Below are 17,677 nucleotides of genomic sequence, written 5' to 3'. Positions count from 1 at the left end.
TTGTTGCCGATTCTTTTTACTCTTCTCATCCACTTTGAGATTCAATCAAAGGTGGAGAAATATATTATCCTAGGCGTGCATAATAGATTGTGGCCTGGATTTGATTGCATAATTTCAGTTATGAAAAAGAGAATGACAAATTTGTAAACTTGGTCCAGCACTTCCCTTGCCACCAAAAATCAGGTAGTTCCTGTTTAGTTGCCCTTCTATTGCACGAGTAATTCACTCCGAACTGAAATTTCTATTCCCAAAATTGTCTTTCATAAGGTAATTTTTTTCCTTATTGTTTTCAAAATAGAAGGGGGCCAAAATAAGTTAAATGCATGAACAAGAATCCAAATTATTTGTGGTTGATGGGTTTCAAACGTTTAGGTGCAAACTTAAGCTGGTTTCCTTGCACTCACCTTAAGTTTGAGGAAGGATGTTAATGTAAATGATTTAGTGTATCAACTAGTGTATTATATTCTATTAATTAGCATGAATTTGGGATTTACTTAATTAGTATCAATTACGAATTTATCTCATATAAATTATTCTAGATTCAATGTATTAGTTATTTGAATTCACTTTGTACAAGCTATAAATATATGCATAATTTTCTTACAAAAACTTTGAGAAACATATTCATTTCTCCCACTCCTACATTTATCTAATAAAATTATGCAAACATGACAAGATTTCAAGTCAAACATTGTAGTGCCTCGCGTTACCATCATTGTGACAATGTTGAGACAATATTTTTAGCTTCATGTATGTCAAAATTTGCATTTCATTTAAATCAGGAGGTAGGATTTTATGTCACCCTCTATCATGTACTCTTTTCCACATCTTGATAAACATAATTAACTTGCAAAGCACATGTGGACGATCAATTTTTTTTTTCTCCATCCTCTTTAACTCTTCTTTTTTCCCTGGTTTTACATGATACCTATACATTTCTTAGCTATCTTAGGTTGAAGTGTATGAGGATTCCAGAAAAAAGAAGCTGAAGATTGGATCCAACGCTTATAAACTGCAACCCTAGTCACTACTGCCAACTCTGCTTTCTAATGAGCCCAAATGGTATGAAATTAATGAAAGAAGAAAGGGGTTGAAAAAACTGATCCAAAATTAGTAACTTTTTTCTTTTCTTTTTTTTTAATTTGAGACAAAAATTAGAGTGATAATAATAGATTGATGTTCATGAAGAAGAGGAAGATCATCTCTTCAACAAACTCTACAAAAATAGCATGCAACTGTTTCCCATGGATTGCATTCAAGAGATATGTATCCACACCTTCTTTCGACGCATATTAACCACAAAAATTCATCATTGTCTACATGGTCCTTTGAGCCAGCAATGTTGCCAAGTTTCTCAATCATTTTGACCATTATCTGTGCAAAGAGGCAGATTAACTAATGTCTGTATTGTGTGGATTCGAATCAAATCTACAGAACATCAGTTTTCCCATGCCAATACCATTTCTCCTATGAGGTGTGGAAGCTGTGAATTCACATCTTGAGATATATTTTTAATACTTTTTCATGATTTACAAATTGTAAAAAAGAGAAAAATGTAGTTTTGATACCCAAATTTTGACACATGAGCAGTTTTAATTCTCATACGTGCAGTTTATGGGCATGGTACGAGTAAACATGAATTACATTAACAAATTGAATTTAATTTCAGTGACTTTAAACACATTCTTGCCAATGCAGATAAGAACAATTTAACTTTTCCCATATATAAAAAGGTTGTGGAAACTCTCTCTCTCTCTAGTAATCGCCTACTAACATGGGTTGAAAGAAAAGTAGCTGTATACTAACCTATGTCTCTCTACTTTCTGCTATTGTTGGAGCTTCCGAGCCCCAATGAGGTACATTGTTATCTTCCACCACTAGTCCTGACTATATTACCATCGTCTCGGAGTGGATTTTTGTTTTGGTTATGTTTTCCCAGCTTTTATGGAGTTTTCTTGTTAGATTCTTATGGCAGCCACGATGAAGCTGAATCCTGTATGCAATTGGATCTTTGGTTTGAAGAAATGTTAGTGAGTTGCAGCCAGAGAAAGTTCAATAAGGATGAGGGGAGTGGTAGTAAGCTAGATGAAGAGCATTGAGAAAGACCTCCCTACTTTTCCCCCTTTGGCTGAAACTCAGATGCAAGGTAGAAAAGTTAATGGTTTTGAGTTAGGCAGTGCATTCCACTGAAACTGGTTCTTGGCCACAAATCATATGAAATCTGGAACTTCTCATGGGGACATGAGTTTTTCATATATTCCTTCTCAGAATATTCAGTCTTCGCTTGTGCCTATAGTTAAGCTTTGTCATTTTGAGGGGGAGAGTAGTCAGAATGTGGTGCTACAATGATGGACCCAAAATGATAAATACACAAAAACTCACAAGAACAATCAAGAAAAACCGATATAGAGGCAAAGAAATTCTTTATTGATGAAAATCAAGCAGCTGCGCAAAACAAAGAAAACACAGCAGACAGACACTTCTCACTATAATGTCTTTATGCAGCTGTATAATTATATGTCAAATGCAAACAGCCAGACTTAGTACTTATATCCTATACAAAAACTTCTACTAATACTAATAAAGAATTCATACCTACATTGCCCACCTTAATAAAACCAACCAATCAGACTAAAGCCACATGGCAACATAAATAAATAGCAAAAGTTTGGTTTATATTTCTCCATACAAGAAGTCCCTTGGCCTTTTGGGTAGTAAAATGTTGTTCTTAAGGCAGTGGAGTCCCTCTCTCGATCTAGCTCTGAAGAATTCAAGACAATTCCCGTCCGGATTCAATTTCCTGGGCTTAGCTTGCACTACTATATAATTGGGATACTTAGCAATTTACCTAGTTTCATTGGTCAGCTTTGTATATGGATCAGCGCACAGCTATATGTACAAACTAGGGTGTCATTTGCTAGAGTGTGTGTTGAATTTGAGTGTTGGTGAAACTGTTTACCAGTCAGTTGAATATAAATGGATTCTCCATGCTGTGCTAAGTGCTCTGGAAACTACACCAGTAAATGTCCTCTGCATCCTAAAGCGAGTCAGAAATGGATCCCTAAGATTGCTTAGCAGAAGAATATTCATGTAGTGAATAATGTTGAACCCAAATTTAGGGTTCTAATAATAATTATGCATGCAACTTTGTCAATTGAAGGATGAAATAATCACTCAAAAAATATGTGGGAGAGAAGAAAATAAATAACTCACAATATAATTGATATTTCAAACTATGGAAGAAAGTTGCACCAGAATAAATCCTAACAAACTCTCTTGGACTCTCTTGAATCTCTTAGGATGTATTTGATAAAACTGAAGTTTGAAAACTGAAATTTGAAATTTGAATATATTAAATTATTGAATTATTAAGTACTAAATTTGATGCATTTGAGTGTCTATCACATTAAGTGATAAATGAATAGTCTATCACTTATTTTTGGAAACAAGTTTTGTTTAGAAAACTTAGCGCTATTTAATCAATAGACATATTCAATTCTTTGTTAGTAAACGCGTCTGAACATGTTAAGATCTGAATGTGTTAAGTTTAGATACTGAATTGAGTTATCAAACATGACCTACTTTATTTTTTTTAAAAAAAATACTCCAACTAATACCCTCTTTATAACTTATCAAAATTTGTAAAATACGAAATTACTTTCATAAAAAATTACCAAATAAAATACAAACTCCAAAATAACACAACTACAAAAAACCTCATTCCAATAATATTAATAAATAAATAAATAGAAACTTCTAGGTTTGGTTTATTTTGCCAACGGATAAGCATTGGACAAAGGCCCCTAGAGCTAAATTCTAGTAAACCAAGAGGAGCGTTTTAGAATATGGTGTCTGCCACAGCTAGCTCTAGTAGTGAGGCTGGGGTGGAAGTGTTTGCTGCTACATCTCCTAGAAAGCCTCCTGGCAGTGTATTGGTTACTGATATTGAGATCCAACGTTTCTTTGCACATAGCATTAGTTTATCTGAAGGGTTCAATTTAGCAAAAATGTTTACTAATGAACTTAATTTTCTTTCCAAATTAGCGTATACTAGTACTAATTAAACGAAGCTGACAAGAAGATCTTTTCAAGTCACGTTTAAGCATGACCGAAATTGATCACCTTTGAACCATTTCAAGTCGCGTTTAAGCATGGTTGCGATTACAGGAAGTGTTCTTTCTCACATCATGTCTAATCTTCCACCATGGAAAATGAATTGCTTATAATTACAATCTTCAAGTTAAGGATCAATTGCTTTGTATAATCAGATGATGGACAAAAAAAGAAATTTTGAAATTTTGTAAAGGAGGTACAAAAACTAAAAGAAATGCCATACACGAAATTCTATTTATTATGCAATAAATTATGTACAACTAATCTTTGAATACTTTAATGATTAATTTACACTTGAATTCGCCTAGAAAAGAAAATTTACACTTGGCTTCTTTACTTTTTTTTTTTTTTTGAATTCTGGATATTCCTCATCTTCTTCTTCCTTTTCTTTTTTTTTATTCATATAGATAGAATTTCATTGCTATTCTTCAAAAATATGTACGGCAGAAGCACGAAAACTGCAGCATGATGGACATCTTCCCGACCCACATTATAATCAGACATCCTTCAATCAAATAAGACCGATAAAAAGAGGAAAGTTAAAAGGAATTAGTAATCTTATAACAAGCAAGATCGAATGTGGAACCGGAAAATTGAAGTTACTAGACCTACTACATGAAATATGAATGAATGGAAAATTTGATTTCACCAAGTAGAAACTGCAGCTGATAATGTGGTGAAGATATGCTCTTGCTGTTGCTAGTGTACTCCACATATGCAATGGTAAAGAAAATGTTCTTTCATGTTCATCAACGAAGTTAGGATGTATGGGATGGGAGTTGAGAGCTATTACTTGTTATATCTGTAATTTGCGGAAAAATAACCCTTTGTAGCTTCATTTGGATAATTAAGAAGAAGAAGTAACAGTAATATATTTTGTCACACACATCGTAAGAAAACATTTCATCGAAGTGCATATTCTATGCTGCACAAAATTTGCAATGTTCATTTGGCTTTAACCGTTTTCAGCTATGTACAATTATCTTTGTTTTTTTTTTTTCAATTGTACGTTTAGCCCAATTGAGTAGTAAACAATAGAATTTCTTTGTAATTTGATATTAAAAAACCATGTGTATAAGCCCATTACTGTACGGACAACACAATAACAAGAAACAGTTTTAATAGTACGGAAATAAAGTGTCCCTTCGGGGACATCCGATATAATTGTAATGACACAGAGAAGATTAGCATGGCCCCTGCGCAAGGATGACATGCACAAATCGAGAACAGTACGGAAATACAGGTTTGAACACTAAAAGGTCATAAATATGAATTATTTATAAGTCATGGATTATTTTGCAGGAGTTTGCCAATATGTATCGTGAGTAATTTGGATTGTGGAGAGTTGACTCCATTTTTTTTTAATAAAAAAAGGACCTGACCCCACTTCAGACCCCAACCCTTATTCGGGTTGTTGGGTTATTTTCCATTTTTGTTACAAGGCTCGAATACTGGACCTCGGGTGTACTAACTCTTAGTGAGACCACCTCGACTGCCTTGGAAGGGCTATAATTGCCTCCATTGAGTTGATAACTAGTTAGCTAAGGGGTTGAGGAAGCTACTGGGCTGCATTTGTTCAATTTTGATATAATCAGGGACTCCAAGGTCGGAAATTGCTGCCTTATTGTGGATATTAAGTACTTTCTAAGATGCATATTTAGGGGATTATTGTGATGAAATTTTTCTAGGGACCTTTCACAAAGCAAAATAAGGTCATAAGAAATTCAAAATCAACAAAAGGCCCAAAATGATAACGAGTATTTGCAGGCAATTCATCAAATGGGCGAAAAATCGAATAAAGGTATTCCTCGTAAATATAATTTCACATTATTAGTCCATAATAACTTAAGAGGGGATGAATTAAGTTGATAAAAAAATAGCAAATTAAAATCAACCAAGATAATTCAAAATACTGAAAATGATAAACTCAAAAAAAAAAAAAAAAAGAGATTCAAGTAGATAAAAAAAAATGCAATTAAGTTCACAACAAGTAAGATTAAAAAAGTAAAGGAAATTAAAGGTATGCAAACCAATTAATAATGGTTTGACTTCGTCTTTGAAGTATACTTCCATTTCCAAGTTTCTCAAAACTTAAATTTTCCTCCACTAAGTGACTCTTCATTGTAGGTGAGACAATAACTTTCTTGTACACAAATGAGACTTACTCTTACTCATACTAAACCTCTCTACTTTAGTTGAGTCAAGAGTTTTATACCAACAACTTCCATTTGTGATAATCAGTATCTCTCCAAACTGACACTTGAAGTATACTAACAATTTGAATTGACAATCTTAAGATTATAAAGAGTTCTTAACCAAACTAATTTTTATATGAACTAGAACAATTACAAGTCAAAAAACTACTTTATACGGGCGTCCTTGTATCCTTTATAGATGAAAGCAATGAAAAAAAATGCAGCTACAACAACAAAAAAATAAAGATGTTAAAACTAGCTGTAATGGGATTCGGACGATGGCTCAGATGCAGTATCCTTTGGCTCGGATGTGACAGCTTCACCTTTCCTTAAGGCAAACTAGAGGGTTTAGCGGGGTGCCTGCTCAACTCTCGCCAGAACTCACTCACGAATCTCAGAGAATAATAACAATTCCAAAACTCCAATAGTAGTAACCTCAAAGTAAGTATCAAAACTTCATGGTTAAACATTATAGATCATCCAATATTCCGAGTTATCCCTACTTATACATACAATCAAATGGATAAAATCTAAGTCGTCTAATCAAATCACCAAGTACAACTAGAATGACAAGTTATTTAAATCTAGACGCCAACTCTCGAACTGTCTATTTCCCTGCTTCCATGTTGCCAATGCTTGTTAAGGAAAACAAACTAAAAGGAATGGGTTAACGCTCAGTGAGGCCAAGAAAACAAGCAAGCAAGTAAAACAAGTACCATAATTCAACTCAAGTGGCACATGCACCGAATAACAACAATAGTTTCATGTAAAGCTAATAAAGGACTAAAACACGTTCATTAAAAGGATACAGGAGCTCTCAGAAGTTAAGACACAAGTTTACCATTTCACGATCTTGGATATCATTTTCTTTTGTTGACACTCCGTCAACCACGCAAATAACAAGTCCGTAGAATTCACTTGACACGAATCCCCATCCACCGATTCACCCCCTACCGGGCTCGAATGCCAAATAGAAATAGTGGTGGTAATACTTGAATATACCCAAGCAAGAACAAGAATGGTCGATGAGATAACACTCCAATCGATTTAATCAAGATAGAGGTATTGAGACGGGATGAGAGGCACCTCCCACTCGGATTGAGTGTGGTACATGCTGCCGCTCAGCACTTACAAGTCAAGCACAAGCACAAACACAAGTACAGTTCAATCAAGTTCAAGCGAGTACAAGATCATTCAAGAAGGGGAGGACGAGTGGGATAAAGTACACCCTCGTCTCATCTAGTTTAGAATTCAACACATAACACGTGGTATCATTCAAATCAAGATATCAAGAAACATGCACTTGACACTTACCATGTAAAGCAAAGCTCAAATGTCCGCCTCGGGTGCAAATCTTGTGTTCACTTCCAAGTCCTAGAACCAAGTAATTAGAGTACAATGAGATTCACTACTCCAAACCACCATTTAATCAAAACTACTCCCAAGTCCCAACTTAGAAGTCCCAAGATGTTCCTCAAGATTTTCATATTTTTACGTCCTTAAAAGTCTTCCAAAACACATGTTTTCAAGCTCAATTCAAAGGGAAAATCCATGTACATGTGAGGTCAATGGTTCAGGTATGATATGGAGTGAAAAATGTTAAATTGAACTAAGAAAAGTGAAGGAAAGAGTGCACAGGAGAAGAATCAAAGTGACAGCTTTGACACCTCTCGGTATTTTGATTATAACTGGAGGTACACTTATCAGATTGAGATGAATTTTATGACGTTTTGAAGCTAAGACATAGATTTACTTTCTTATGAAGATATCGAAATTCAGTTCATGCATTTTCGTGGTAAAAAATTCAATCACAGAGGCACAAGAAAGTTGTCGTATCATATCACGGCATTTGAGCAGTCTCGGGAAAATGGCTATAACTCAATGTAGAAAAATCGAAATCGAATGCCGTTGGTTGCGTTTGAAACTAGATTCAAAGGACTTTACAATGGTATAAAATTTAGACTCTAATTTGTTTCAATTAATACTATAAAATCTAACAAGTTGACTGAAAATGCTCTCTGAGTTTCAGTCCATTTTGCAAACTTTCCAACAAGAAAACAAGGAAGAAATTCATAGTTTTGGTTCAAATTCAACATACAAGTAAAGAGTGATGTGTTAAACTTGCCCAAAATTATTAAAAAAAAAAGTAGAAATCAAGGCTGGAATATCTTCCCCTGTTTTGGACAGCAAAGGCAGAATTTTCCCACAAGAATTTTCCAAACATTTCTCCATCAAATCTTCCCAATTTTTCCATAACAAATCCATGAACATATCAAACAGTATATAGCCAAGATTGTTAGCAAGAAAAATCATAAAAATTTGCACATAAACAACTCTTAACAAAAGATCAAACACTTGGTGGACATAGAGATTTCTTCCATTTTCACCAACAAATCACTAGAAATAGAACTCAAATCCTCAAGGGTTTCATCAATAATTAACCCTAGGATCTCAAGAGACAAGACTCCACCAATTTCTAGCCAAACATACCAGGATTTAAATTAACCAAGATCATTAAAGCATCTAATACTAAACTTCCATAAAACTTTTAAATCCACCATAGGTTTTCCATAAATACCATAAATCCACTAAGATCTAGTCCAAAATTGCTTGAAAGGTTAAAGAATGAAGTAGATTAGCCACTTACCTCTTCAAAGTTTCAAACCCTAGAAAGATTAAACCAAGAAGATAGCAAGATCCACTCCTAGGAGTTTTCTTCTCTCAAGATCTTCTAAGGTTTAAGTAGATTGATGAAAGGGTAGCTTGAATTTTCAAGAATCTCAAGAAAATCTGAAGTCTGTCACTCTCTCTATTTTCGGCCAGCCAAGGAGAAGAAATGAAGGCTTTGGGTTGCTTTTGGAACTAATATACAAGCCACAAGAAGGTTTCTCTAAGTCAACTTTGAATAGTGACCAATAGTATCTGCCACTTAAGCTTTTTCACTATCAATCCTTCGTTTTTCTAATCTTCTTTTAACTCCCAAAATCTTTCTTAACTTCACTAATATCTCAATTTATATTTTTTCTAGGGTTTTGGCCAAATTCACTAATAAGTCGCAAAATCAACAATTGTCAAGAAATTAAACGCTCGAAAGTTAAAATGTACAAGTAAGAGAAACTCGTTTAACAATTAACAAGTAAATCATTAAATGAATGCAAACTTTATAAAAATATAATTTAAATAAAAATGCAAATAGTTAGGAGGTGAGAAAATAATTTTCTGGGTTATCACATCGGACGTCCTGTCACTGCCATAGTATTACAATTCATTCTCCAGTACATTTTTCAATTTTTTTCTAATTTTTCTTTTTTTCTTCAAATTGTCTCAAACTCACTTTCTTTCATGAATTTTCATTGATATAATTAAAGTTTAGATCAAGATTTAAACCTTCTTTATCAAGTCTTTCTTAACTTATCTCTCTTTTTCATATTTTCTTCAAATCTCATTGATCTTGACACTCTTATTTCATCACTTCTTCTTGTGACAGCCCCACATTCCCCTAAGACGAACCAAAGAATTCGGCGGACCGCCTGCCCAATTCTCGTAGGGACTACGGATCCGAAATGGAAGTAAACCCTACCAAACATTCAAAAGGGACTTTGAGAAAAGAACTTTTGGAAACTAAAATAACTAAACTAAAAGATGCAATAGAACTTTGATACAATGTTCCAACGAAAAATCAAAAAACAAAACAAAAGTGCCGCTACCACGTCACAATCCGGTCCGATTCCTGGCCGGATTGGAGGCAGTAGCTAAACACCAAAGTGATCCAATTCCCCTGCCAATCTGGCCAGCTATCCGGCCAAGAACTGGCCGGATTTGCAGCCGGATTCTCGCACAGAAATTCCCACCAGAAATTTTCTTTCTTCGTTTAAATTCCACACTCACTCGGTTTTGCCCATAGGTTCAAATAAGGTTTAAGTAACCATAAAGACATGCAAGACATGCATTGCTCAAGAGATATATATAGTATACACTTACCAACATATATACATTGATGTTTTCACAATTCCATGAAGTACAAGTCAAAAATATGACAAAAGTTCATACTTATACAAAATACATTTAAAGTTTATAATTACAGAGGAGCTTAACAAAATGATACACATCTACTAGCTCAACTCTTCCTTCCAAAAATCATGATTTCCAAAGTAGTATTCCTGTAAGGAAAACAAAGTAACGGGAACGGGGTGAGTTAGAAACTCAGTGAGGTACCCGAAATACACAGTCAAATATACACACCAGATAAGGGAAATAAACAAAAACTTCGAATAGAAAGGATATAGGTGGCTCTCAAGAGCCAATTTCTCCTTACTTCACCAAAGCTTAATTAAAGTAGTTGACACTCAGTCAACTTTCAAATAAAGGAACCAATCCAGTAGAGCACCACTTTAATGCCAACTCCGTCCACCAAACTTACCCCTCACTGAGCCCGAACACCTCAACAGAAACATAGATGGTAATACTTGAGTATACCGGAAATCCAGAGCCTCCAATACCCAAAAATTTCCTAAAAGTGGATTACCATGGTTCGTTATCTAATCGACCAAGTCCTTGTCGACTCGGCTCGAGTAACTAGCCACCGGCTTTGAACTCATAGGTCATAGAATGGTCGTTGGATTCAACCCTCCAAATGACATCAACACATACAGAGAATAGATATAGATAACAAATACAGAGAACAAATACAAATTTATACAATATACAGGAACGAAAAAAAACATATGAGAGAAATGAGTGTGATGAAGTACACCCTCATTTCATATAAAGTATACAGAAGTCACAGATAAGCAACAACTTAAGGGAGTGGTACACTCACCAGTTTAAATAAATAACTTCAAACGTTTCCTCCTGATGTACTTGGATCACTGGCACGTCCTAAACCAACAAGGTAGAACAATTGAGACTCGATTACGAGTCATATGTCTAACCAAGTAAATTATCAATACACACGAAGTTATAGTTTTGGAGTGAAAAGATAGTAGTTGGTCCTACAGATATGAACGATCCAAAAACTCTTCGCTTCTACCCAAAACATACCCTCAATGATTTACTAACTCCAAACTTAAGGTGCAAAATAAGAGTAAGAATAATTCTAAGAAAACAGGATTTTCCAGTTTTGCGCACCAACATTTGAAAAATCATATCTCAAGATTCTTAAATCCGAAATTAGTAAACTTTATACCGTTAGAAAATAGACTCAAAGGAGTAAAATTTCTCACAAGACAGATTTTTAAATTTCGGATCACAATTCAGTCAAACTCAAGCCTCAAGTCGCTGCTTCGTCCAGTAAAAGACAGAACAGGTACGCAATTTCAGTCAACTTTGAAAAATCACCATAAATCGTACAGATAGAAGCAGGGTCCGAAATTTACATGGTTTATATCCTATGAATCTAGTTTAAAACGCAACAAACGGAACTCAATTCCGATTTTCCTACATCAAGATATAGCAGATTCCCCAAGACTGCTCAAGGGTCCTGTGAAAATTTCAGCAGCACTCCCTTTGGTTTTCTTTACTTTTCCAACCTAACATTAACACCCAATCTCATCTCATTTTAGCCACAACTTCACATACAGATCATAAACCATTAAATACCCTTCATATCTCACCAAGTGAGAGCTCCAAAACCAACCACAAACAAGACCAAATTAGAAACCCTAAATCTGAAATTTCAAACACAAGCTGGAAATTCCTTTAGGCAACTAGAACTAGCATATAAAAGCTCAATAATACACATCACAAAGCTATCAATCCATGGTCAAACATTAAGCTTCATAATAGGGCAGAAAATCCTCTAATAAAACTGAAATTTTCCATAACACCACCTCAAGCCATCATTTTTCCCATAAAACTACATATTTAACAACCTTAAACCATTATGATGCAATTATTAGAAGTAAAGAGAGGTTTTCTTGGAAAGTTACCTTCTACCCACAAGAAATATGGTAGCTTAGGTTTCTTCCTCCCAAAATCACTCCACCACAAGCTTTAATCTTCCCTAAAGAGCAACTTATATGGTGTGGTTTGTAAGATTTATAGTTGAAATCCAAGATTGGAGCAAGAAATTGAAGAACAAATGAAGTTTCTCCCTTGGTTTCTTTCCTTCAAGTGGCCGGCCAAGGAAGCTTAAAATGGGATAAAAATTGGGTCAAAATTGAAGTTTAGGAAAGTTAAATAAGCTTGGTCAAAGTCCACCCTCCAATAGTGTAGTGACACTTGGCACTTTGAATGTTTTAAGCTTATCTTCTTTCTCCCAATGGTTAATCTATCTAACTAATCTCTAATTGTCTCCTAGCACCTTGTAAAATAATATTCTTTTACAAAAAATTCCAACTAATCGTCAAAATTTTATCACACTAACTGCACTAGCGGGTCCCATGTCCATAATACACTTCAAATTCTTCATGACCTAACCTATACTGGGAGAAAAATGATTTAAAAGTATACTCATTGATAAAAATCTTTGAAAAATTAATATAGTAAAGTAAAGTAAGGAAAATGCATGTGGAAAAATAAAATAAAAGAATATAAACTAGGGAAAGTTTACGGGTCCTCACACTTCTCCTTACCGTGCAAGGGCTTTCTTTTGGTTGCATCCTCTGGTAGACCACTTGAGTAAAGGTTTTGCACATCATGTTTGATACAAGCATTATTCCTTCATCATTTAATACCGCTTTTTCATGTTTGATACTTGGAGCTATCAAACATGTATCCAAAGTTTTATCCTATCCTTGTTTGCATATCATTTCAACTTCATTTTAAAGTTTACGTCTTTTCCAATCATTTTGGTACTTTGGTAGGCACATTTCATGAACTCCACATTTGAGTTTATTTTAATAAATAAATCACTTGACTTGAATCATTAGTACTTCTTATCATTATTTGTTAATTATCAAAAGACGAGTTCATCTAAACTATGGGTCTTCACATATGCAAGTGAACCAAGTTGAAACCTATAATGCACCACCGGTAGAATGATTGCAATAAGTTCTATACAACTCAATAAAATGATATAATTCAGTAGCATCATTCAAGTAAATGATAGTCTAAATGGTATCATCCAACCATAAAAAGAAAAAAAACTAGACCAAAAAAATATAACTTCAATACGATTAATCCAAATATTATATATTCTTACAAATCCACCATTAAAGACAATTAATTGATATACTTCATCCACATGTCTAGAAATCTAGATACCCAAATTATTTAACTCATCAGTATATAATTTGGCTCCATCCACATTTTTTTTAATATGAAAACAAGTTAAGACAAATTAATTAAGCCAAAGAAAAACAACAACAACTAAAATAGTATGAAATCACAACAAATACCCCAAAATTTCACTCAATACACATAAAAGAAAATATGAAATAATATAAATTCTCTATCCTCTTTCTCCAAGTATATCCTAATATAAGAGCATAATAAAGAAGCAAACATACCAATTCACATACGCGTATTGCAATTACATGTCATTTATGCATGCCATAATATGGCTTCAACGCATGAAAAGCAAACTATATTTTGTCCCTTCAAGAAATAGCAAGACTGATCAAAACTAAATGACGCATACTTGTGATTCATAAATATACCATTACCACCTTTATCAAAACAACAAACTTATCTCCCATGTTCATTTCCATGCCAACATATTAAGATACCACAATAGAAAATAATGATTATTCATCTCTTTCATTCCAAAACTTCAACTCGACATCTACTCAGTACCCTTTACCAACTACTACTACTACTACTACTACTACAATGCCATTCAACAAAGTAACCTTCTTGCTTAAAATTCTGCAATTCACATTTCACATCACTAAGATGCCATGATAGTAGGTAAAAAAAATGACTGTCACGAAATTAATGTCAAGCTCATATGAAGACATTTATTCGAAGTGTATTTCTTAGAACCATATTAAAATCTTGTACGATACATCAAGTTGTTTATTTCTTAAGAATTGTTGATTAGGGTAAAAGTTGAGAGTAAACTTTACCTTTTTTAATGATAGTAAAGTTAATTGAGACCTAAATTCCCTTTGCCTCCTATAACTAAAGCATAGTCTTGAAAGTGATTTTAGATGGTTCTAGAAAATAAAGATTTTCCAATTAGAAATTAGAAGGAAAAAAATCAGTTGATGTATGTTAAGACCATGGCACGATAGGCACACAACATTTAACTTCAATTCACCACACTTTAACCATGTAAATCTCTCTTAGGCCATTTCTCACCAAGTAAATCCCTCTGGCCAATTATAATAAAGCAATTGAATTTCCCTTGATTTCTTTATATTCATCGGAGTAAGGCTACCTTTTTTTTTTACTTTCTTCTCTTTTCTTGTTTTATGTTTCTTTCTTTTTTTTGCTTCCTTGTTTTAGGTAACCTTTTCTCTTCTAATATTGTCTTCTCATATTTTAAGAAAGCAATAAAGCTTCCTTCTTTGAGCAAACTTATAGAATTGCATAGTTGCTTGACTTGTGGACTGATGAGCAAACTTGAGTTGCATCTCAAAATCAATTTGCATTAATTGGAGTAGTTTGAGATCTTTATTGATTAGTTTTGTTTTTGATAAAACAGAAGGCAATACTATTAATAAACTAACTGAAAATAGTTCAGTACGATTTGTTTGACAAACATAGATGCACTAATGGCAAAAAATATATAGAGCATGTCATAAATATATCTGATTTGAAAAATTATTAGATTTAATAGAGTTACAAAATATAAAAAATTACATTGTGACTCACAAACTATTAGATCTGACCAATTGCACAAGTTCCTGCACAAATGTCTGTGTATGCCAATTGCCTTAGATATGTTATCCAACTGATTCAAGTTTAAAACTGACACCGATATCTGATGAGAAGATCCAAAAAATTCCAAATATAACATATAGATCTAAAAAAACTCTAAGGTTTGAGAAAAAATAACAAAAAACTAAACAAAATTCCCATTAAGGTAGCTTGGAAGAGAAGAAAACTCTTACTAGTAAACTCTAGAAGAGACAAAACTCTTACTAGGATACTCTTTGTTGATTAATTTAGTGGGCTTTTGACTAAAAATTAGCTTCTTTAATAATGAGAAAGCTTCTTTAGTAATGAGAAATTTTTTTGGCATGAGGCCAAACCTAGTCACATTACATAGTTATTATAAATTTTTTTTTGAAAAAATAAATCATAGAGATATAAAGAAAAATGGAAATCCTCTAAATTTACAGAAATTTCCTCTTTCTTTTTCCTTTCTACTAGCCTTGTATCCTAGAAGAGATGGAGCTCAAAGTTTGATTGCACAAAAGTGGAAGCTAAAAATATATACAACCACTACAGATGTTTCAAGCAACTTCCAAGCATAGCAAAGCTGCTATACTTGCTCTAACTAATGGACAAAACTTTTTTGCACTGACAGCAAATACATTAGTGAATCTGGATGCACGCCATATATGCGAAATTTATTGTTAAAATTTAAATATTAATGACTTAGCATGCATCCAAACTCTAAACACTATATTGACAATGTTGGAAATATTAATCCCTAACTAAAGTTACAACTAGTTTGCAAGAGCCATCACAAAGTACCCATTCCATATATTTGTCTAATTGGCTAACCAAGAAAAAACTTGATTACTCAATGGAATAGTGCCTTTTGCACACCTGCAATGGATCAGATGGCAACCATATCTAGCATCTTTGCCTTTTGCATAAACCATAGGGAACATTTGCATCTTGGCCTAGTTATAATGCCTGTCGAATACTCTGATCATCAAGCTGAATCTGTGCATATGCTGTGTCTTTTGCCAAAGTAGTTACATCACTTGAACTAGCAAAGACAAGGCAACATTAAGTGATGCAGTTAGACTCAACATTGCCAATGCATTTCAGTTTGAATCACCAATTTTAGGTACCCAAATACACAAAGGAAATGAAGAAATTGATTATTGAAGAATGGGCAAGGAACTAGATGATTGTCCAAGATGCTAGCAAATACATTTTAGTATTCTAGTTAGAGAAGCCAAAAGCAGAAATTGAGGAAATGAACCATCCTGTGAAGAAGAGTGAATGATGGGAATTGTTGCTACCTATTGTTTTCAAAAAGTTTAACAGCCACACCTTTTGAAGAATCATAATTCATCTTCCAACAAAGGATGCTGTGCATATCTGTGTTTTATCCAAGACATGGGAAATGAAGTGGACTTACATGTACCATCTTCATATTAACGATCAGTTACTTTATTCTAACTAGATGATAGATCAAAAGAAATGCCATACATGAAATTTCTTCATTGAGCAATAAATTATGTAAAACTAATCTTTTAAGACTTCAATAATTAATTTACGCTTGACTTCTTTATTTTGAAATTTGAATCATGCATAACTCGTTATATCCATAGTCTTCCTCCTCTACTTCTTCTTTTCCTTTTTTCTTTTCATATTGATAGAGGTTCATTGTTGTTTTTGACAAATGCGCATGACTGAAGCACGAAAATTGCAACTTGGTTGACCTTTATCTGAGCCACACTATATACAGACAACCGTCAATCAAATAACACCTGATAAAATAAGAAAAGATAAAAGGAAGTAGTAAACTAATAAAAACCATAAGATCGAATGTAGAATTGTCAAATTGAAATATACCCACTACATGACATACAAATCAATGCAAATTTTATTTTCACATAGAAACAACTTTTGAAAAATAGAGTATATTATTATTTTTAGAAGAGGTATGTTATTTTATTACTTTTTAGAAGAGGTATATATTATTTTTAGAAGAGGAATATTATTTTTAATATACTCTACATACTTTCCTTAATATACTCTATATACTCTATATGTAATATTTGATGAGGATAAGGCCTTGGAAGTTGTTGATTAATTTTGTAACTCTAACAACATATCCAAGGAACTTTAAACTCGAGGTGGAAAAGGATTGAATTTGAATAATTATCTTCTGGTGCTTTCCTTAAGTACAATTGAAATCCCATTTTACTTTAGGGGGAATAAATAAATAATTTAAAAAGACAAATAAGATAGTTACCAAGTGAGATTTTAGAATTAAAAACAAAAGACTTAGAAGACTAATTAATCATATGATGTCAAGTTTGATGTCAAGGAATGTACATACTTAAGCATAATCAACAACAACACCTTAGTCGTATATGAATATTTAAAAGAAAGTAAAGAAGGCCACACAACTAAATTTATCAATTTTTCTCTAGGCTGCCATCTTATCTACATTTGTGACTAATAGTGGATATAAATTAACTATAGCACTAGTTGTGGTCAAGTTTTTTGCCAAAAACAAGGTAAATGAGTAAACATTAATATATGATAGTTAAATTACCAACTACTCAATTACTAAT

At 33.5% G+C, this 17,677-nt stretch overlaps 1 non-coding gene across 1 annotated transcript; it reads left to right on the top strand.

Moving 5' to 3' along the window:
* Positions 1-5,252: 5,252 nt before the first annotated feature.
* Positions 5,253-5,355, top strand: LOC113707543 (U6 spliceosomal RNA). Its single transcript, XR_003452267.1, has one exon. It is a non-coding gene; the product is annotated as a U6 spliceosomal RNA (small nuclear RNA).
* The last annotated feature ends 12,322 nt before the right edge of the window (positions 5,356-17,677 follow it).

This window comes from Coffea arabica, chromosome 8c (assembly GCF_036785885.1).
Source record: "Coffea arabica cultivar ET-39 chromosome 8c, Coffea Arabica ET-39 HiFi, whole genome shotgun sequence".
Classification (NCBI taxonomy): Eukaryota; Viridiplantae; Streptophyta; class Magnoliopsida; order Gentianales; family Rubiaceae; genus Coffea; species Coffea arabica.
This window is presented reverse-complemented; position numbering and strand designations above follow the sequence as displayed.